The sequence below is a fragment of the Panthera leo genome, chromosome F3, assembly GCF_018350215.1.
Source record: "Panthera leo isolate Ple1 chromosome F3, P.leo_Ple1_pat1.1, whole genome shotgun sequence".
NCBI classification, from domain to species: domain Eukaryota; kingdom Metazoa; phylum Chordata; class Mammalia; order Carnivora; family Felidae; genus Panthera; species Panthera leo.
The window spans coordinates 31186307-31209418 of record NC_056696.1 but is presented as its reverse complement, the minus strand read 5'-3'; the positions used below and the strand labels follow the sequence as shown (position 1 = coordinate 31209418).

Sequence of the window (23112 nt, the reverse complement as noted above, 5' to 3'; positions counted from 1 at the left end):
GGTAAGGACTAAAGGCTCAAGGGCCAAGAACCATGAGCTCTGATGTGCAAGGGCAGGAGAAAATGTCACAGCTCAAAAAGAGAGAGGATTCACTATTCCTCCACATTTTTACTCTGTTCAGGCCCTCCATGGATTGGATGATGCCTGTCCACTTTGGTGAAGGTGGATCTTCTTTACTCAGTCTACTGATTCAAATACTGAGTTCTTCCAGAAACACCTTCACAAACACACCCAGAAATAATGTCTTACCAGATATCTGGGCATCTGGCTGACATATAAATCAACCTTTTCATATATTCTGAAGATTAGCCTCTTATCAGATATGTGGTTTGCAAATATTTTCTCCCATTCCATAGGCTGTCTTTTCATTCTGTTGATTGTTTTCTTTGCTGCACAGAAACTTTTAATTTCATGTAGTCCCACTTACTTTTGTTTTTGATGTCAGTGCTTTTAGTGTCAATCATTGCCAAGGCCAATGTGATGAAACTGTTCCCTTCTTTTTTCTTCTAGGTGTTTTACGGTTTGGGGTTTTATTTTTAAGTAATCCATTTTGAGTGGATTTTTGTGTATGGTGTAAGAAAAGGGTCCAATTTCATTCTTTTGCATGTGGATACCCAGTTCTCCCAGCACCAGTTGTTAAAGACACTATCCTTTCCCTGCTGTGTATTCTTGGCACCCTTGTCAAAGACCGATTCTCTGTATATACATGGATTTCTTTCCATGCTGGTGGATTCAGCTTGCCAGTATTTTGTCTATATTCATTAGGAGTCTTGGAATGTAGTTTCCTTTTCTGGTGGTATCTTCATCTGGCTTTGGTATCAGGGTAATGCTGACTTCATAAAGTGAATATTCCTTAATCTTCAGGAAGATTTTTGGAAGAGTTTGAGAAATTCTTCTCAATTAATTCTTTAAACATTATAGACTTCATCAGTGAAACCATCTCATCCCGGACCCTGTAAGTTTTGGTATGTTGTTTTCATTTTGTTTGTTCTAAGGTATTCCTAATTTCCTTCTTGATTTCTTCCTTGGCCCAGCAGTTATTCAAGACTGTGTTGTTCAATTTGTACATATTCATGAATTTTCTTCCAGTTTCCTTCTGCTATTGACTTCCAGTTTCATTCCATTATGGTCAGAAAAGATACTTGATATGATTTTAATCTTCTTAATTTGCTAAGACTTGTTTTGTGACCTAATGTGTGATCTACATTGAAGAAGAATCTGCATGCACATGAGCAGGTGTATGCTGCTTTGGGTGGAATATTCTGTATATGTCTGTTAGGTCCATTTGGTCAGTAGTGTTGTTTAAGTCCTCTGTTTCCTTATCGACTTTCTATCTGGATGGTCTATCCATTATTGAAAGTAGGATATCAAAGAATCCTATTTTACTGTATTGTGATTTATTTCTCCCTTCACTTCTGTCAATGTTTGTTTTATATATTTATGTGCTCTGATATTGGGCACATATATAACTGTTCTTTCTAGTGCTTGATCCTTCAATCATTAATGATGTCCTTAGTCTCATGACATTTTTAAAATTTAAAGTCTATTTTTTCTAATATATGTATAGCTACCCCTTCACTTTTATCATTTACATGGAATATCTTTTTCTTCCCTCTACTTTCAGCCTATGTGTGTCCTTAAATCTGAAGTGGGTTTCTTGTAGACCTAATAGTATACTTTTTTTTTTTTTTTTTAAATCCATTCAGCCACTCTATGCCTTTTGACGGGGAATTCAATCCATCTGCATTTAATCACTGATAGGGAAGACTTTATTATTGCCATTTTGTTAGTTGTTTTCTATTACTCTTTTACTTCTTTTGTCTATTTTTCCTCTGTTTTCCTTTGTAGGTGGCAATACATATTGCATTGGTATGCCTTAATTCTTTTTTCTTTTTCTTTTGTGTAACTGCTATAGGAATTGTGTGTGTGTGTGTGTGTATGTGTGTGTGTGAACCTTGGAGCGTACATAAACTATTTTATAGTTGTAAGTCTATTTCTTTAAGATTTTATTTTTAAGTAATCTCTTAAGTAATCTCTATACCTAATGTGAGGCTCAAACTTGTGGCCTCAAGATCAAGAATTGCATGCTCTTCCAACTGAGCCCGCCAGGTATCCCCGTAACAGTCTGTTTTAAGCTGATAAACTTAAGTTTGGTTATGTATAAAAACTCTATACTTCAACTTCTCCTCCAACACTTTATGTTATTATTGTCACAATTTACATGCATTCATATTGTATACCTTTTAACATATTTTTTAGTTATATTTATTTTTAATACTTTTCTCTTTTAGCTTTTATACTAGAATTAAAATTGACTTACCCACTATTATGATAATACAGTATCCTGTATTTGTCTATGTATTTACCTTTACCACAGTTTCATGTATTCTTATGCTATTATGTTGTTATTTAGCACCCTTTCATTTCAACATGAAGAATTCTCCTTAGCATGTCTTGTAAGGCAGGTCTAATGGTGATGAACTCTGAGCTTTCATCTGTTTGGGAAAGTCTATTTCTCCATCTTTTATGATGGATAATTTTGCTGAGTACAGTATTCTTGGTTGGATTTTTTTTTTCCTTGCAGCACTTTGAATATGTCATTCCACTTCCTTCAGGTCTGCAGGTTGCTGTTGAAAACTTCACTGATAGTCTTATGGGGGGTTCTCTTGTACACACCAAGCTGCTTTTATCTTGTTGCTTTCAAAATTCTTTGTCTTTGACCTTTGACAATTTGATTGTGTCTCAGTGTGGATTTCTTTGTGGTCACTTAGTTAGTGTGTTGGGGGCTTCTTGGATCTGGATATTCATTTCCTCCCCCTGGTTTGTTCAGACATTATTTCTTTGAATAAGCTTTCTGGTCCTTTCTCCCTCTCTTCCCCTCTGGGACTTTCATTATACATATATTACTCTGTTTGATGATGCCTCATAAATCCCTTAACTTTTCTTCACTCTCTTTCATTCTTTTTCATTTTGCTCTTTTGACTGAATTACTTCCAATGATTTGTTCTCAAGTTCACACACTCTTTCTTCTGCTTGATTTAGTCTGCTGTTAAACCCTTCTAGTGAATTTTTCAGTTCAGCAATTGTGTTCTTCAGCTCCATGATTTCTGTTTGGTACTTTTTAATATTTTCTACATCTTTGTTGAAATTCCCACTTTGTTCATGCACTTTTCTCTTGATCTCAGTAAGCATCTATGACAGTTATTTTGAAGTCTCTGTCAGGTAAATCCTATAATTCCATTTCATTAGGGTCAGTTTCTAGAAATTAATATTGCTTCCTTGTTTGGAACACCTTTGCCTGATTCTTCATTTTCCTTGTCTGTGTTGGTGTCTGTACATTGGACAAAGCAGGCACCTGCACCTGTGTGCATGGACTGACCTCATACAAGAGAAGACTCCCACTGTCAGCCCTGCCAAAGGTTTGGGGGACTCTATCAACTCTTTCTCTCTACAGGGAGAAGTAGGAAGCATGGGTTTTGTCTGCTCACTCTGTGCTAAGCCAGGGGTGGCGACACAGTTGCATCTATCAGTCCAAACCGCAGTCTCCTTTCTCCCTGAGGTGGCTAGACAGCACCAGACCCATCAGGGCTCCAAGACTGACATCTGTTCACTCCATGCTTAGAAGGAGGGAAGATCCATAACATCTATCAGCCCAAGCTGCTATTTCCATTCTCTCTCAGGTGGCTAGATTCTGCTAGCCCATTAGAGTTCTAAGACTTAAAAGATAGAAACCAGTCCTCTGGGAGCCCCCTGGGAAATGCTGGGGTGCTGAATGCACGAACCAATCTCTCCATCCCTAGGAGAAATGGGGAATTAGAGGTTCTCTTCCTGATTATATAGCACTGTGCTGGGAACAGGGACTCTGGTGAAAAGGGATCCTGAATCTCCCTACTGGCTTTGCTGAGTCTGATTTCATATTCACTTAGGGTGCAAGAGCCTTTCAATTAGTTTCTGGATTTTACATAATGTGAATTTGTTCATGAATTGTTGCTGAATTGGTGTGTTTGTGAGAGAAGCAGGATCCAGGGCTTCCTATTTTGCCATCTTGCTAACATCACTCCTGAAAATTCTTGTTGTACAGATTTTTCTAAAGTCAAAATAATTTGCCTAAATTTGAAAAAAAAATTTTGACAAACAAAAAAACCCCTCTTTGACATCTGTGGTATTTTCTCACTTACAAAACTGATTTCTAAATTTATGACAGTTTTATTTATACAAATACATCATTCAGTATTTCAGAGATCGTTGTTTATAAATCATATCAAATTTGAGAAAAGTATTTTTCTCATTTTAAAAAGAGCCAAAAATTAACAACAGTCATAAAAAAATAAAAGAAACAGTTAGATATATTTTTGTAGCAATGACAAATGTTGATTTGGGAAGAAATATTATTTCACTGAATCGTTACTACACAGTAATTTACTTCAGGTCAGAATAAAAATGTCACCATGGGTTCTACTGAGCTACCACAGCATTTTCTAGTCTTCAATTTCAAGCATTTTAGACTCTCTTAGAGACAACAGAAATTCTACCATAGTAATAACTGACCTGTAAATGGCAGGAGTGTAGTTTATTACTTTGAAATATAATAAACTTCCCAGAGAAGAGCAGATAATAATACTGCACAAATAGACATCAACTTTTAAGGTTTCAAATTTTAGGATATCAGAGAGATTTAGTTATTTTTGTGTAAATAAACATATTCTGCTAGACACAAAAGAGATTACTAGCAAAAAATGTGAGATTAATAGCAAAAAATGTTTATCTTTCTAAAGGTTAGTTCAAAAGCTATTTTAAAAGTATACTTATAATGCTTGTTCAATAACCAGTGAACTATAGGTTAAATAATGGCAAACACTCAATGAGTTATAAAAATTATACTTGATTTTCCATTAATAATTATTATTCATGGAAAATATATCAGATGAAAGCATAGGGGCTGAATTTTTCAAAACCGGTGACTGTACAGGTGGCACAGCAAATTCTCATTAGTGGTTAGGGGAATATGTGACACAACTGAAAATTCTAGTTAGTTGTCCAAACTTTATAGATTCTAACTAAATACCATCTTAATTATTAATATAAGCTTGGTTATAGGAAATAAGTGCTTATGAAAGACTGCTTGAGGGACACGGTATCCCGAATGCTACCTGTTGAAGGAACAGGGCAATCAGAAAGTTTTCTGTCTAGACTATATTCAGAGCTAGATTAATGGAAGAGCCAGAAAATCCAGCCTAAAGGTACTAAAACATTATTGGAAATGTAATGCATTAGAGAAAAACTGCATTCATCAAAATTCTCTCAGAAATTAAGTAAGGACCCCTGGGTGGCTCAGTTGGTTAAGCATCTGACCTTGATTTTGGCTCAGGTCATGATCTCAGGGTGTGTGGGTTTGAGCCCCACATCAGGCTGTGTGCTGTGTGGAGCATGCTTGGGACTATCTCTCTCACCCTCTCTGTCACAAAATAATAAAAATAAACTTAAAAAAAAAGAAATTAAGACAGGAAAGCATACTCTGATGAGCCATTTGGGGTAGGGCACAAGACCCCAAATGAACATGCCACAAAACTGCCTTTTAATGAGGACAAGTGTAGTTAGAAGAACTTGTTTTGGGGATGCCTAGGTGGCTCAGTCAAGGTTAAGCATCTGACTTCGGCTCAAGTCATGATCTCGTAGTTTGTGGGTTTGAGCCCCATGCTGGGCTCTGTGCTGAGAGCTCAGAGCCTGGAGCCTGCTTCAGACTGTGTCTCCCTCTCTCTCTGTTCCTCCCCCCACTCAGGCTCTGTCTCTCTCTCAAAAATAAATAAGCATTAAAAAAGTTTTTTAAACAAAGATAACTTGTTTTGCTTCAACGGGGCTAGTGTGGGGAAAGAGCTAAATTGTTTAGGATAACAGACTAACCTACCAACCTCCTTCTAGCCTCCCATGAAGTTTAATGGGATGTCAATTAATAATATCCACGGGGGGCCTAGGTGGCTCAGTCAGTTGACCATCGGACTCTTGATTTCGGCTGTCATGATCCCAGGGTCATGGGATAGAGTCCCACACTGGGCTCTGCACTGAGCACGGAGTGTCTTTAAGACTCTCCCTCTCCCTCACTCTGCCCCTCCCTCTCTCTCTATAATAAAAATAAACAAATAATAAATAATAATATCCTGACCAATCACAAGCCCTTGGTCTACCTTGGAGAGCACTATTTAGTCCTTACAGAATTGCCTTTACTTACTAATGCTTTGGGGCCATAAGGTGCACTGTAAGAAACAGTCACATGAAACACATGTGGGGATACAATTTAGAGCAAAGGATCCTTTTTATAAGATCCACAATAGGTCTTTCAGGAAACAACCACTTTGTTTTTATCGTAAGGACATTAGGCAACTTGCAAGTGGGTATATTTTCCCTTTTGCTTTGGATGCTAGGAGACTTAAGGGCCAGATTTGTTATCCCGTTCTTGAAACTGCACACGTTCAGAGTATGTGTTCTTCTTCCTCTTACTTCTTAGCTCCTAATTTCTTAACTAACTTTTTCTTTCACCTGTACTCCTTCAATTCTTTATTTCAATCTTCCATATTAGGAATATTTCAGAAAGTTACCTTTATTCCTTTGCGACACTAGTTGGAATCCCCGGTGCCAGCATCTCACGCCTTCCTCTTGGTTTCTTCCCTCATTTTGACAGAGCACCCCCTCAGCTTCCTGAGACAAAGGCAAATGAGAAGGTTTTTTTTTTTTTTGAGATCTTGCTTATTTGAAATCATCCTTATTTTACCCTCACCCTTGACACTTTGAGCACAGAAAAGTCTTTTTTTTTCTGTGCTCTTTGGGGATAAAAAAAAGTAGTATTCTGTTTCATAATGTTCATAATGTAGCTGCTCTAATATCATTGCATTGATCAAATTATTTAACAACTTTAGGAAATCAGAGCAAATAACTGAACCACTGTTTCCTGAACATTAACATATAATATATACAAATTAACACTGCATAAGAGGAAACTTTGGGGTTCTCACTGTATTTTTTTTCCAAAATATTTAGATAGCTATTTTTTCCATTGTTTATATAACTTCCTTACTCCTTTCTCTTTTTTAGTACAGATGCCACGAACCAAGCTAGCTTATATGGGATAATATTACTAACTCTGTTTTTGGTGCCATGCTCTGTTTGTTCTTTCATTCATCATTATTTCAGTCGGTATCTCTCCCCTTGTCAATTTCCCCACCTTGTTTCCTTTCTCTTCACCATTGCCACTCATTTCTTTTCTCTGAGAAAAATCCAACAAATCAAAATGTGTAATTAACGGAAACACAAGTTGGGAGAGTAATTATTCCTCTTGAGCCCACAGGTCAGATCCAGCCACCTACATCTTCGTTCTAAAACCGAATTCTCTCTTCTGTCTTAGATAGCAGTGTTCTGTGATTTAAAATACCTTCTTTAAGATTTCAACTCAAAAGAATTAGGCTATGAGCAAGACACTGCCAAGTGCTTTAATCTGAAATCCTCCTGATAGCAGCTCTGATAGGACATGCATTTTACTTTTTTTACTGTGATCTTATAGGTAGGCAAACGGATGCTCATAGAAATTTATTGGCCTGAAGTTTTACAGCTAAATAAATGATAAGGTTGGTATTCAAATGTAGGTCCACATGAAAAGATGCCCAGCATCACTAAGAATCAGGGAAATTCAAATCAAAACCACAATGAGACACCACCTTATGCCTGTCAGAATAGCTAATATCAAAACGACAAGAAATAACAAGTGTTGGCAAGGATGTGGAGAAAAGGGAACCCTCATGCACTACTGGTGAGAATGTAAATTGTTTCAACCACTATGGAAAACAGTATGAAGATTCCTCAAAAAAATAAAAACAGAAATACCATAAAATTCAGTAATTCTACTATTTACCCAAAGAAAATGAAACTACTAATTTGAAAAGATATGTGCATCCCTATTTTATTACAGCATTATTTATAATAGCCAAGTTATGGAAGCAACCTAAATTCTTACTGATAGATGAATGGATAAAGAAGATGTTGTATGTATACATACACACACACATGTGCACACACACACACACAGAAATATTACTCAGGTATAAAAAAGAATGAGATCTTGACATTTGCGATAACATAGATAGAACTAGAGGGTATTATGCTAAATGAAATAAGACAGAGAAAGACAAATACTGTATGATTGCACTTGTATGTGGTATCCAAAAACCAAAATAAATGAACAAGCAAGCAGGCAGAAAAACAAACAAAAAAACCCTAGAAACAGACTCCTACATAAAGAGAAAAAGACAGGTGGTTGCCAGAGCGGCGGGTGTTGAGGAGAGGAAGGCAAAATAAATGAAGGAAATTAAGAGATGAACATTTCCAGTTATAAAATAAGTAAGTCAAGGGGATGAAAAGTACAGCATAGGGAATGCAGTCAATAACGTTGTTATAACGTTATGTGGTGACAGATGGTAACTACAGTTATGGTGGTGAGCATAGCATAGTGTATAGAATTGTTAACTCACTAGTGAGTTGCAGAGATGAAACTAATGTAACATTGGATGTCAACTATACTTCAATTAAAAAAAGGATGAAAGAGGGGCACCTGGGTGGCTCAGTCGGTTGAGCGTCCCACTTCGGCTCAGGTCATGATCTCACGGTTCATGGGTTTGAGCCCTGCGTCGGATTTTGTGTTAACAGCTCAGAGCCTGGAACCTGCCTCATATTCTGGGTCTCCCCCTCTCTCTCTGACCCTCCCCCACTCATGCTGTCTCTGTCTTTCAAAAATAAACATTAAAAAATTAAAAAGAGGCGCCTGGGTGGCTTAGTTGGTTAAGCATCTGACTTTGGCTCAGGTCATGATCTCACAGTTCGTGGGTTCGAGCCCCCTGTCGGGCTCTCTGCTGACAGCTAGGAGCCTGGACCCTGCTTTGGATTCTGTCTCCCTCTCTCTCTGGCCCTCCCCCACTCACAGTTTCTCTCTCTCTCTCTCTCTCTCAAAACTAAGTAAACATAAAAAAATTCTTTAAAAAAATTTAAAAAAAGGATGAAAGAAATTTAGATCCAACTCTAAAACCTAGGTTTTTAACCGACTTTTAAGTTTTAACCTAGCATTACCAATACTCTCAATGTTTATTTGAGAAAATCCAAGTCATTCTCCAATCCCTCTCTGCTCAGCTTGAAACAACTTAAAAGTTCTTTCATTCAACATTAGGCTTCTTCTGTATGGAAGAGATGGTAATAAACAATGAAGATGACATAGTCTTTGCCCTTAACTTACTTATTTCAGAAGGACAGGAAGAGTATTCTATTTTTAATATTCACTGAAAAGACGAAAATACAAGCTAGCAAAAGAAAATGCTTTAAGGACCAAGATATTTGAGATGGACATACGGCGAAGAAAGGTAAACATACATCATGAAGATGGAATAAAACAATAAAATCAGAGGCGCCTGGGTGGCTCAGTCGGTTGAACATCCAACTTCAGCTCAGGTCATGATCTCACAGTTCATGGGTTTGAGCCCTGTATTGGGCTCTGTGCTGACATCTCAGAGCCCAGAGCCTGGAGCCTGCTTCGGATTCTGTGTCTCCCTCTTTCTCTGCCCCTCCCCTGCTCACACTCTGTCTCTCTCTCTCAAAAACAATCATTTAAAAAATTTTTTAAATCAATCTTTCACTTCGTTTTAACACTTCTACCCAATAACTTTTGAGTAATATATTCAAAAGCTTAGGTTTGTTTCAATTACATTTGCTTTCCCACTAAAGTTATAATCTAGTTTACAACAACAATGGCCCAAGGCTAGTGTATCAGGCATGTTTTTAAATGTCTTATTTCATTAATTTTATTTAAAATTTCATTGTCAGGATAAGAGATTAACTAAAAGGGGCACAAGTGAACTTTCTGGGGTGGTAGTAATGTTCTCTCTTGATTGTGGAAATACTTAAATGGCTGTGTGTGTCAGAATTCATAGAATTTTACACCTAAAAGAATGAATTTTACTGCATGTAAATTACCTCAGCAAACCTGATTTTAAAAAAACAAGCATGAAACCTTAACTACCCAGCTAAAAATAAAATAAAATTTAAAATATAGTTTACAATTTAGGTATAAAACAAATCTTATTTACAGGAGTGAAGCCAATCTAGTAATTTTTGTATTTATTTATAACACTAATAATCTAATTGGGTATTAATCAATATGATAATATCAACATTTAAAATAGGATATAAGAAAAATGTTACGAGATTTTTTTTAAGGATTTGGATTGCGAAACCTTTATCATAACCATAAGGTCACTAAGACAATACATATTTTTAAAATCTCAAAATAATCTAAGTCTGTTAAAAATTTCAATGATTTAAACTTCCAGAATATCACCATAAATGCTGCTTACCGAATATGCTAGAAATTCTACATTTAATAGATTCTTTGTTAAGCACAAAGAATCACCAGCTAGCTTTATTACTTGATAGATTCTACTGTGTCCTAAAACTAATTGTAGCTCAGCTTCTAAAAAAATGCAAAGGCAAAGACAGGATTGTTTTCAACAAACCTGGGTTTAGAAAGACAACAACACTATTAAAAACACAGGATGGGGTAACTAAGTGATGTCTCCTCTTTATTAAGGTTTCAATAGATGAAAATGCACCCAAGAAACCATTTACAAAAGACCCAGCCTCATAATTGTTTTACAGACCAAAGTCACTTGCCTATCTTTGGAACGTAGCTTGTAAAAACAGTACCAAATTACAAATCAAACTTCTCAACTTAGATTTTTAGGATCCCTACTTTAATACTCTGCTTTTATTCTATCAGATAATCCAAGTCAGTTTAAATTAAGAGGACTAACGTTAATTCCCAGCCCTGCAAACCCTGGAATAAACGTACTGTGTAACAGAAGTTTTTCATTTTGATTCAATGCATATAATTGTGGCAGATGTCATTTATCAACCAAAAAATATGCACTTGACTTTTTTCTAATATGGAAGGCAAGTGTCTTTTAATTTGCGGCTGTAATAAAAATGCCCTTTATGTGAGTTGTGCTTGGTAAATTAACTTCTAGAAGAATGGAACAATATCTTCAGTGATAACTTAGTATCTGTGACATCTGTTAACAACTGTCCTCTCCCAACACCATCTCAACATTTTTGGTTTTAAAAGCTAGACAGCCTCAACCATATCTTTTGACTATCAATAAAATCTGATTTTGTCCATCTCTAGTGTTCTCTAATGTTTTTAACTTTAATAATATGTAACAAAAAAAAAAAACGAATAAAAATTCAAAGTATTACTTCGCTGGGAATGGCCACGTTCTGGATATTAAAGGACAACTAATTTGCTAAGAACAAATGCTCTGAGGCTGTTCGTGAAAAAATGAAGAATGAGTGGTTATTAGGACATCTATGATATCTATAGAAGGTGCCCTAGGATGTAACAGAATAGAGCCAACTAGGAAAAAAAAAGAAAAAAAATTAAGATGACAGTGACAATGATAGCAGGAATGAGTCAAGAGTAAGCAATAGCAAGTTTGGTCAGTAGAGAGAAGGGAAGGTCATGGGCTCACTGGCTTGGTGCCCTTCAAAGAGGACATGAAGGGAACCGAACAAGGAATCAGGTAGGATGTGCTTGTGTGGAGGGAATCAGTTCAAAGTGTTAAGTGAATACAAAATTAGAAAGCTTGGAATATAATTAGAAAGCTGGAATGGCTTTCTTGTATGTTGTATGTGCTATTGGGGAAGGGGATCCTGAGCTTGGTTACTGGCATTTAAACACCTGCCCTAATTAGGTGTGTTCATCACGTGTGAGTGGAATGAACTGTGACAGACATTCCTTCCAGATGAGGAGGGGAAGGCAGGCCCAGGGTTAAAGCTACTTTGTGAATCTTAGAGTAGGAGGAAGACATTGTGACTAACATTAAGAGCATGAGCTTTGGAAATCAAATAGATCTGGATGATGGTTAACAAATTTATTAAATTGGGCCACAGGGTGGTCAGATGTTTGGTCGAACATTATCCTGGGTGCTTCTGCGAGAGTGTTTTTGGACGAGATTAATATTTACATTGGTAGACTAAGTAAAGTAGTTGCCCTCCATAACATTGGTGGGCCTCATACAGTCAGTTGAAGGCCTGAGAAAAACAAAAAGGCTGACCCTCTCCCCAGTAAGAGGGAATTCTTCCTTCCTGAAGGCGTTGGAACATCAGCTTTTTCCTGCCTTTGACCTGGAATGGAACCATTATCACTGGCTCTGCTGGGTTTCCATCTTGCCAAGTCACCCTGCAGATCTTTGGACTTGCCAACCTTTGTACTTATGTGAGCCAATTCTTTATAATAAATCTCTGAGATTATACATACACACACACACACACACACACACACACACACACACACACAGATTAACTGAAATAATTCCATAAAGCATCGAGCACAGGGCACATAGTGCTCAACAAATGGAAGTTATTTCTATTATTATGATTATGATTACAATTATTATTATAGAAAGCTCTATTTTGAGAAAAAAATCCAGGTCAAACAGTGCCTAAAAGTGGTGAGAAGGGTGGTGTGAAAAGAAGTAGGAATTGTCAAAACTGAATGTAGCCAATAGCAAAGTGTCCCTTGGTCTTTTCTTCCAGCTTTCTTTCTTCTGTTTTCATGAAAGTTACTTTCTGCCTTTCATCACACTTGTGTAACTCCTTGTGTGGGAAAATTTAGCTGAACCACGTTCTAAAACCCTAATTAAAACCTTGTTAAAAATCTTCCACATACACATTACTCTTTCTTAATTAAACAATGGATATTAAAATGTAGCTCTTCTGGGGAGCCTGGGTGGCTCAGCTGGTTAAGTGGCAGACTTCGGCCCAGGTCATGATCTGTCAGGGTAGGCATGAAGTTATCATTGCACAGAAATAAATCTATTTCAATGTAAGACACTCCCATTTAGCAACCAGTCTTAACTATCCACAGAAGAAGAGAGATTCTGAAATTCCTAATTTTTTTAAAAAATGAAGACTAGTCAACTCCCCTGTGACAAGGACCTAACTAATGTCAAGTGTGTGGATTACAGTTATGGCCCGAGAGCAGGACAAAGTTCTACAATCCCCAATCTAAAGGTACACCCATCACTTAGATCCCAACATAATTTAGGGTTTGTTTTATTTTCTTTGGCTCCCTTCTCATGGGTGATGGGAATGGTGGGAGTGGGGGGGGGGGGTTGAGTTAGGGTGGGCTTAGAAAAGAAGTAAACTGTGTTCCTACAGCAACTATATATGTTTGCAGCTCAATCCCCTCAGCTATAAAAAAAACAAAAACAAAAACAAAAACAAGAAAACAAAAAACAACTCCCTTCGCAAAAGGTGCAATCTACTTTGGGAAACCCACATTTATTCAATGAAACAAAATACTCTGGAAAAACGTTAACAGTGCTCTAGATGCCAAAGATACAAAGGCACCAGCCCGTAGACCCAAGAGCTTAGTCTAGTGGGAGAAACAAACACTTAAGCAAACAATGACAGTGTAGCGAACAATAAGTAACAGATGTAGTAGCTCAAAGAGAGCAGGTACATCTTGGGGGCAGGGAAGACTTTACAGAAATGCGAACAGGCCGCCTACAGGATGCAGGTGGCCTGTTCCAAGGGTAAGTCTTTTTAAAAGCAAAAACTCAACTTCCGGGCTGAAAATCTTAATTTCTGAATGTGAGAACTTTTACGTTAAGGTCCCTACACATTACATATATAAAGAACAATAGCCTACACAAAGGGAAATTAGCTCAGTTTGAGAACGTGATTCATCATCACTCACACCTGCTCCCCTTAAGTCCCTCCCCAAACAGGCATTACATTAAGGAAAATGTTGTAGCAACTGTACAATATTAGGAAAAAGAGTCTTCTGCGGCTATATGAACAATACAAAACAGTAAGCCTACTTCTGGATGGATCTGTTAGATCCCACACTGTCCGCCCTTTTTCAGCTGTGTTAAGATGGACACGGAAGGAGAATAAAGCCCTCAACGCTTGCAGTTTCCATACGTATATCTGAAAATCTCCACCTTTACACGTTTGGAGTTAGGGGTTTCTGTCATTCATTCAGGTCATCATCAACAAAGTTACCTTGATTCCACAATTTCTAAGACAAGAACATACGAAAAACTCAAGGTAATGGCTTTCGAAAACTTGAAATAATAAATTTTTAACGGCCCACCCGTTAGAAAACGTTCCATTTATCACATGACTTTCTCAGTTGGCCATTATATTTAACACTTCTGTAGTATCTGACACTCCATCTAACAAGGTCAAAAGCTTCATGAACATTGTTTAAGAAGCTGCCTACGAAGACAAACCCTGTGAAACCCGAGGATGCCACACCAACAACGGAATGCAGGTCACTGTGACGTGGCCCACCGCTCTGCAAAGTCAAAATCGCAGTTCACTTTACGCTGACAGAGCATCTTTCCACGACTTTTCCCTCCCCCCACGAGAACGGGGGGAGTGTCGGTTTCCCAAGGTGTCTGGGGCTACTTTCTTTAAAACGAGGATTTAATGTTTCCTGAAGGTCACCTTGGTACGCCCCTGGCTCATGCCCCCCGGCTCCTCTGGACGGGAGCCTGCGGTTTCGTGGCATCAGCTCTGGCTCCTCATCCGGTGACCTTCAGGCCCCTGTGGCTGGGCTGACCCTAGAACGGCCACAGTCCCTCCCACCGCCACGCCGAATTCGGAAGGAGGTGTCCCGGGAAGCCCCCCCACCGGGAAGCCCCCCCACCCCCAACAAGCGCTGATGGTGACGCCGGCCATGCCCGGAGGGGCCCCCGAGTTCGGAAACGCTAAGCGATGGCCCCACATGGCCACTGAGAACTGGGCCCCGACGGCTCGGGCCCCGCGCCTGTTCGGACCTCAGCCCACACCGCACCCTGGGAGAACTTTCCAGAACCCTGGACTCTCCGGGAAGTCCCGAGTCGCCGAACAGGCGGAAACGGGGGCTCGTTTACTGAGCGCCTGCTCGGAGGCTGGGCGAGCGCGGGGCCGGGCTTGCACGCGGGAGACCCTCGGAGCGCTGCGCCGGCGGCTCCGGCCGGACCCTCGGCTTCCAGGAGGCCCTCCGGCGGGGCGAGCAGGGACGGAGAGAGCCGCCCCCCCAGCCCACCTACTCCCCTCGGCCGCTTTTACCTCGCCCGACCCCACCGAAACCGCCGAGCTAAACTTAGAAACCGGCGCGGCGCGCGCTCACGTGCGCTCCGCCGCGGGCGGGGGGCGCGGCCCGGGTGAGTCACGGCCCCGCCCCCACTCGCCGAGGACGCGGTGACGTCAGCCGTTTCCCCGAAGGGTGACGTCAGCGCGCCTCGCGGAGGCCGCGAGGCTCCCGTAGAACGTTCACTGAGTTTCGATGCCTTAAAGGGACCAGGCGTCGGATCGTGAAAGATCTGGGGCGATGACTCCACTCACCCAACCGTGGGGTCAGAGCCCATCTTCTAGCCCTTTGTACTGAGAAGTGTTGGCTGTTGAGATGGTGATGAAAAAAAAGGAGTGCAACTGAGCCTCATTAAAGCTGCTGGAAGCCCCAGAACCTCCTCCTGGAAGCCCTCCTTGATTAGTCAGAATCTGATCTTGACCCAAAGGTCAGGGAGTTTTCCGTGGCCCTCGACTCCCAACCCCTTCACTTACAATCCCTCCTCATAGTCTTCTATGCCTGCTGGCAGAGAAAAGCTGTGGTTTGGGTGTTTATTTAATAATCCATCAGTTGGGCCAGGTTGGCCCATTTATCACTGTTTTCGACTGCGTCCAAACCTTTGTTGGTCACGTGGCCTGTAACATGTTATTTACCTCTGGGTGTGAAATTGGTGGACCGATCTCCAAACCGTCCCCCGACGCTACTGTTGCCGTGGAAGCTTCTGGGACAAGAACCCTGTACAGCACTTGGTCATTCAACAGTATCACAGCCTCCCAGGGAGGTTTGCTATGCTGAGGTTTCCCATGAGGCAGGTATTTTCATTATCCTCCTTGGCCCCCTCCTTCAATCCTCATACCTCCTCTCCGAGGTAGGGGCTATTGTCCCCATTCTGACATTGAGGAGGAAGGAAGTGGAGGCAGGGCAAGAGTCAGTATGTTTCACAGCTGAAGAATGGCAAGCTGGAAACCACTCCCAGGTCGGTTGGACCCCCAAGTCCATGTTTTTGGTGTTAAAGGTGAGGCGTGAAATACGTCTTATTTTGTATGTTGAGTCCCCCAGAACCACTTTCCCCTCATAACGCAAGCCCAGCGCCTCTGAACGAGTCCCCCAGAACCACTTTCCCCTCATAACGCAAGCCCAGCGCCTCTGAACGAGTAACCCACTGCATGCCAGAGGATCCCCAGAGAAGGCCAGGCCCCAAGGCTAAGGCAGTGAGGAGGCACTCACTCCCAGATGCTCATCCTGCCCTTGCAGGACCCCGAGGGCGAGTGCCCCCTTGAGGGTTGCCCCCAAAGTACCTCACTGGCCGCACTCTAGTCCCAGCCCTACCAGGCCTCCCCTTGACTCTGTGAGTCCTCTCCTGAAACTAGACAGCCCATCCCGCTTAATCAAAGTGTCCTCACCTGGCACGCCCAGTGCAGAAGAAACACCTCGTTTCTCCTCCCACGATCCCCTCCCTAGAAAGCAACAGAAAATTTCCTACGAGAACGAAACGTTGTGCCCAAAACCAATTAGAGACGGCAGGCTTCTCAAAGTTTGGAGCAAAACGATGGTGCCTGTGTCCTGGAGATAGAGGCAAGTGGGTGAGCTGCTGTCGCTGTTATCTCCTGACAATCACTGCTGGTCCTTGGTGAGTCCCTACTCACACCCACATCTTCAGAGTTCACGCGCCAGGTCTAGCAGAAGCACCTTCCTCCCTGCTGCTCACTCTCCGAGCTGACCCCTCTTCCCTGGCACCCAGTCTCCAGCCACCACAAAGCTCTTCTCTGTGTGTCCCCTGCTCCTGTCCTCTGTGTCATCCTGCTGGAGTCCCTGTCCACTGCTCTCTTTCTGTTTTGCCAGGTTTTCTGGAGCCTGTGACCAAACACCTTGTGTGTGCTTTCACCGCAGCCTCAGCAGGAGATGGAGGAAACCATGGGCAGCCTTAGCTAGAGGGGGGTAGGGGTTTATGGAGGCAGTGGCTTCTTCCTCTGTGGGGCTGGGTACACAGACATGGAAGCTTAGAGCGGTAGGGGACCTTCAGGCCAACCAGTTCAGCCCTTGTTCTAGAACTAAGGGAACTAAGGTCCAGGTGAGGTGACCTACTCGGGCTTGCATGGCCTGTCAGGTAGAGGGTCCTAGTCAGCTGACCTGTCTGTACCTACTGCTCTTCCCGTGGCTCACAGCTCTGTTACAAGTCTCCATTGGGACGGTGGGTGTTAAGCTGCATGATAAACTGTGACATGTCCATATGTGATGGAAGGGAATACAAATGAAGTAAATATAGAGATGAAATCAGAGGGGAGAATTGGAGAACACAGTTCCTGAGGATCCCTGGCTATTCCCTCCTTCCTTTCCTTGTCTCCCTCATCCAACCTCAAGATAGACGAGGGGGGTTATTCCTCCTCAGACCTAGGCACCATTTCCCAATGGAATGACCTGATGAGTTGGATTGCCATTTTTAAACGTTTAGTAATCAGGTTCTTGTGTTTCATTTCAGGTTTTGATTTTTTATCTCCCAGCCTTCACTTCCCATCATTTTCCTATCCCATAAGCCCCATTAAAATGTCATTAGGAACCATAAATGTAACTGGCCACTAATGTGAAAGGATTGTCATCTCCAGCAAACAGCTCCAGCAAAGAAAGGAGCAGGAATCCTGGGTCTGTTCCCACCCGTGCTGGTGACTCACTGGATGACACACAGTAAAGTTTTCCTTTTGTTGGGGGCAAGATGTGGGACATTACACACGGCTGCTTCCCTGACAGGGTGGAAGGGGTCGGCGAGAAGCCATGCAGCCGGCTCCCAGCATCATGGAAGCTCAGTGGTCCCTGGGTGAATCCAGATCCATGGTAACTGCTTAGCAATGGCCCGCCGGGTCAGCCCAGAACTGTGTCGCACTTGAGCGCCTGCCTGTGATGGAGCCGCTAAAAAGGCTTGGGATGGATTATGGCACTTAGCCTTCATGACATCATTCTCACTGGTTAGGAATGCACTCTGGTTCTTCCTAACTCCACTTTAATAACTTGTTAGAGATCTGCCCTCCAGGAATTTATCCGAAATTTTCTTATATTTCAACCTGTACACCCTTGTCAGGCGACGTGTAAGTTTACTATTTATGTAAAAGCACTTAGGTCCTAAAAACCAGAAAGCGCTGTATAAGAGGCTTTTTAAAAAAATAACAGTAAAAATAATTTAATAATTACAATACAATTTTACATGTAATAAATATGACATTATAATTTGAGATAATAATTAACTCACATGGCCTCACAGTCCTATTTTCAGTCACTTGCTATGTGTTTGTCTTTATCTCCTTGTACACACACCCCCAACAAATAGTATTTCCTAATGGAATGGGAAGTGGTGTGGTGGGTGTAACTCTGTATGCAAACTTATGTAAATACATTCAGTGTCCTCTGTGGATTGGCCATCTAGGGCCAACAGATAGTAGGTGCTCAATAAATATTTGTTGGGTGGATGGATGAACGGGTGGAATAAAAAAAGAGAAACCCCTGTGGTAACTGGTGCGACATACCAACAATGACCATGTTGGGGACCGGGGGGCAAACATGAGTGTAAGTGGCATGGAGGGAAAAGGGGATGTTCTGGTTTTCTGGCACGTGTGCATGTGAGAGATCTCCTCAGATCGACCCTAGAGTGTGTCCTAGAGGGATAGCTGGTTTCCAGGTTGCTGAAATGATTCATAGACCAGGGATGCCCAAGACTCACCCCTCCAGCCCCCACCCCCTGCCCCAGGCAGGGGCTGTGTAGGTGGCAAGACTGAGGAGGCAGGGATGGGGTCCAGAAGAAGAAGACCAATGAACCACACTGGAATAAAGATTTCAAAGCCAGGTGATTCAGTAGGTGAAGGAACAAATAAACTGTGGTACATTGAGACAATGGAATATTCTTCAGTGCTTAAAAAAAAAAAAAGAAAAAAGAGCCATCAAGCTACAAAAAGTCATGGCGGGGTCAGCTTTTGTCCACCAACCATATCTCCAGGATAAATTGGATGGAACCAGCCAGGAAGACCTGACAAGAGAAAACCTCCTCTAAATAGGATGCTCCACAGTTTCCTCAGGAAGAAACCGATCAGAAAAGGCTACGTACTGTATGATTCCAACTATATGACATTCTGGAAAAGGTAAAACTATGGAGACAGTATAAAGATCCATGGTGATCAGGGAATCGGGGGAGGGATGAATAGGCGAGCACAGAGGTTTTTTAGCAGTGAGAATACCTGATATTATAATGATGGATCCATGTCATTATACATTTGTCCACACCCATAGGGTTCTCGGCACCAAGAGTGAACCATATTGTAAACTATGGACTTCGGGTAATGATATGTCAAAGTACGTTTATCAACTATAACAATGTACAACCCTGGTGAGGGATGTTGACAGTGGGGGAGGCTGTACACGTGTGGGGGCGGGGGGTCTATGGGAAAACTCTAGTTTCTGCTCAATTTTTCTGTGAACCTATAGCTGCTTTCCAAAATGAAGTCTATTTAAAAAAATTCAGGTGAGGTGATTACATCTTTCCATATGCAGAGTTTGGTGCATTGTGGAGTCGGAGACTTGGGCTGGAATCTGAGCCCCACCATGACTACCAGCTCTGTAACTTTAGGAAAGTTACTTAACTCCTCTGATCTCGGTTTCTCTGAGTCCACAGGACGGTACTGTCTTCCTCAGAGCATTCTGAGTATCGCGTTAAAAAACTATATGTAAAGTTTCTAACCCAGCACCTGGGATATATGCCAGGGTAATTATATACAGGATGCCCCCTCACCTCCTCCCTAATAGCTGTGATTATTAAACATTCCAGTGGTTACTAATTTCAAAATCAGGCCAGTGGAAGAAAGCTGCCTTGGTCGAAAGTGACCTTCTGCCAAGAAGGGAATCAACATGTGGGGGTGGGCGTGTGTGTTCTCACATGCTCAGTCAGAGACGCTGGCTGCAGAAGGTCAGCCATGAACTTGAGCCCCGGGAGGCACTATCAAGCCCCTCACTCAGCTTTCTCCTGTGAAAAGGTCAGGGTGATGGAAGGCGGTCATATTTAGATGATGGCTCGCAGGGAAGCCTCGGTGGGTTAGTCACCTATGATATGACATCATATTGCCACTCAATATAGTAACAGCTGTTGATTGCTTTGGGGGACAGGGGCGGGGTTAGCTTTTGTCCCTCAACCATACCTCCAGGATAAATTGGATAGAACCAGCTGGGAAGACATGACAAGGGGAAACCCTCCTCTAAATAGGATGCACCACAGTTTCCTCAGGATTTTTGGCACTTCACCCCAAAATGTGAGTCTTGACTTTTCTTTGTCTCTGGGGCCAAGTGGGGAAAATGTCATGGGACAAAGGCGTGTGGTCAGGAAGCCCTTAGCTGGGAGAGCACCCACCATGGCCAGGGCACGGTGCCACCCTGTGGAAGGGTGGGAAAACCGGAAGTTCTATGAGCCAGGTACATGATGTCTAGTGGCACCCCAAGAAGGCGTCCCGGGGAGGGGGGTTGAAAAGGCCTGGAGTTAGGGGCTGCAGAGTCTCTAGGTTGGATTAGGGGTTTTTTCTTCTCACAGGGTACATGACAACGGTGGGGCCCGGGTCAGCACACCCCGCCCCCCAATTGATCAATGATGTCCTCCCAGCCTTTGAAATGAGCCTGGAGGAAGCCATAGTTTGAAGATACCACTGATCGGTGCTGTAGTTAATCTGGGATATTGATTAGCCATATCATCATGGAAAGCTGCAGGACAGGGTTAACCCCTTCCTTCCTGGGTATTCTCCTCCTCGACATCTCTAGCTCTCGTGGGGTCTCGTGCTTTGGGGATAGAATGCTTTGTGTCCAGTGTGTCAGCTGCATAGCTTAACTGGGGAGAGCAGGCTCTTTCTGTGTCTAAACTGGAATAAGTCCAGAATGAGGAAGTAAGGAGGTTAGAGAGGAAAAGCTCTTGGGCCAGGGGTTAGGAGACCCTGTTTGGCAGTGGGTTCTGCCACTTTTTGAGCTGGGTGGCTTTGGGAAAATCATTGCTTCTCTCTAGATTTTGGTTACTTGTCTCGTCTGTAAAAATATGTGCTCTTGGGGTCCTTCCAACCCTAACTGACACACTCTTCATCCTCAAAGTGTGGATTTGCTGTTCTGTTGTTGGCAGAGTAGAGCGTCTGACTCTGCCATTCACTGTGTGACCTTGCACAAGGACACCCCTTCTCTGAACCTCAGTTTTCCCATCTATGAAATATGGGTTATTATGAGACATGGGTGCAGTAATAAACCTGGAAGCCTTTTTGGATGATGCTCTGAATTCAGCAGGGCAAGGGGGGTAGGGTGTAAGGCTGGTTGAGAAGGGCACAGCTGAGGTTCCTGGCAAGCTGGACCAAGGCTAGGAGCCTGAGGAGGTAGGGGTTGTGGTCAGCCATGAAAACTTCCAACCCTGTCCTGCGCAGTTCCTCTTCATTTCCCAGCAGCTAGAGGAGGGGAAACCATTGAAAGGTTGTAAGTGATGCTGAAAACGACCCAAGAAAGTGGCTGCAAATTCTTGTCTAAGGAGTCGTGCTGCCCAAGTGGGCACAGAGCCAAAGCGAGGGTCGTGGGGAGCCCAGCAAGGGTCTGGAATCCCCACGCAAAGGAGCAGCCTCCCATTTCCTACGCATGTGTGAGGGTAATAGTCCTGCACCTCCCAGCTCAGCATCACCTCCCGTGAGCGTGAAAATACCTCAGAGAGGAACCCTGGGAATAACGAATCACGACTGTATATTGATCAGAGTGAGCTGTCTCAACTTATCTCCTAGGGAAAAATCACAGATCCTCTAGAGAAACTCTGCAAATTCCTGTTTATTCTTCACGTAAACGGATTAACCTAGGGTTAGCGATTCTACTTCGGCTTTCCCTTTCCCTTTCACGCTGTGGCGAAAATGAAATTGATCACTCCTTTGAAGCCCTTTCTTGAGCCATAAGTAGAAGTTCTCTTCCCTCCCACCAAAAGGGGGTTTCTCTTCTTTGGTTTTTTTTTTTTTTTTTTTTTTTTTTTTTTTTTTTTTTTGAAGCCCCAGGCGCTGGGGTTGAGAGCTGGCAGGAGGCACGGGCTACCACAGCAGCAGCATGCCGTCCTCCTGCTGACTCATCTGACATTAACATAATTATGTTTCAGGAGTCAAAGTGATTTTTCAAACTATGAGTAATGCACGGTATTAGAGAGTATGTTTACAAGGCAGCGGGTGTTTCAGCGCACTGAAAAAAACCAGCTGCTGCTAACAGCTGAAATGAGCGAAAGAATAAGAAAATGCTGTCAGGAAAAACCACCTTTCCTTCTGGGCTCCTCTTCTTTGGGAAGGATTCAGACATGAAAGGCAGGTGAACTCAGAGATCCCCAAGGAGCGATCCACATCTAGCATCGCTCTCTGAATACCTAGAGGTCTGATCACTTTATGTGAAAAAAACTTTTTATAGTCTTATTTTTTTGACGTTTATTTTTTGAGAGACAGAGAGAGACAGAGCATGAATGGGAGAGGGGCAAAGAGAGAGAGGGAGACACAGAATCCAAAGCAGGCTCCAGGCTCTGAGCTGTCAGCACAGGGCCTGACCTGGGGTTTGAACCCACAAATGGTGAGATCATGACCTGAGCCAAAGTCGGATGCTTAACCAACTGAGCTCACCCAGCACGCCTATAGTCTTAATTTTTATATACCCAGCTCTAGGGAAAGATACATTTAAAGACTTCAGCAAATTATTTCTTAAAGCCATTTTATTACCAGTGTTATAATAATAGTCTAAAGTTGTGTGAAGAAATGTGCTGCTGCTTCTAAGGCAGGAGCAGAGACACAAATCATTTCCCCAGTTGTAAAGATGGGAGTGGAATCCCATGGGGGTGGGCTGTGGGGTCAGCAAATGCCTTCTTTTGTTAAACTAGGAAGAGAAAAGTTTGAGAGCTATTGAGTACAGTTAGCCAGGTATTTAGACCTCAGGAGAGAAGAGCTAGGCTTCAG

At 42.3% G+C, this 23112-nt stretch overlaps 1 long non-coding RNA gene across 6 annotated transcripts in view; it reads right to left on the bottom strand.

Moving 5' to 3' along the window:
- LOC122211639 overlaps positions 1 to 15406 on the bottom strand; it is a 91980-nt gene extending 76574 nt beyond the window's left edge. For 2 of the 6 annotated variants that reach the window (XR_006198763.1, XR_006198759.1), the window contains exons 1-2: positions 15148 to 15406; positions 6594 to 6693 (exon numbers count right to left, since the gene is read on the bottom strand). This is a non-coding gene — a long non-coding RNA (uncharacterized LOC122211639). Of the gene's footprint in view, positions 1 to 6593; positions 6694 to 7134; positions 7251 to 14094; positions 14148 to 14185; positions 14319 to 14541; positions 14673 to 15147 lie in introns of those variants that run through there. The other 4 variants (XR_006198760.1, XR_006198761.1, XR_006198764.1 and 1 more) reach the window with 4 other exon arrangements.
- Positions 15407 to 23112: the final 7706 nt, after the last annotated feature.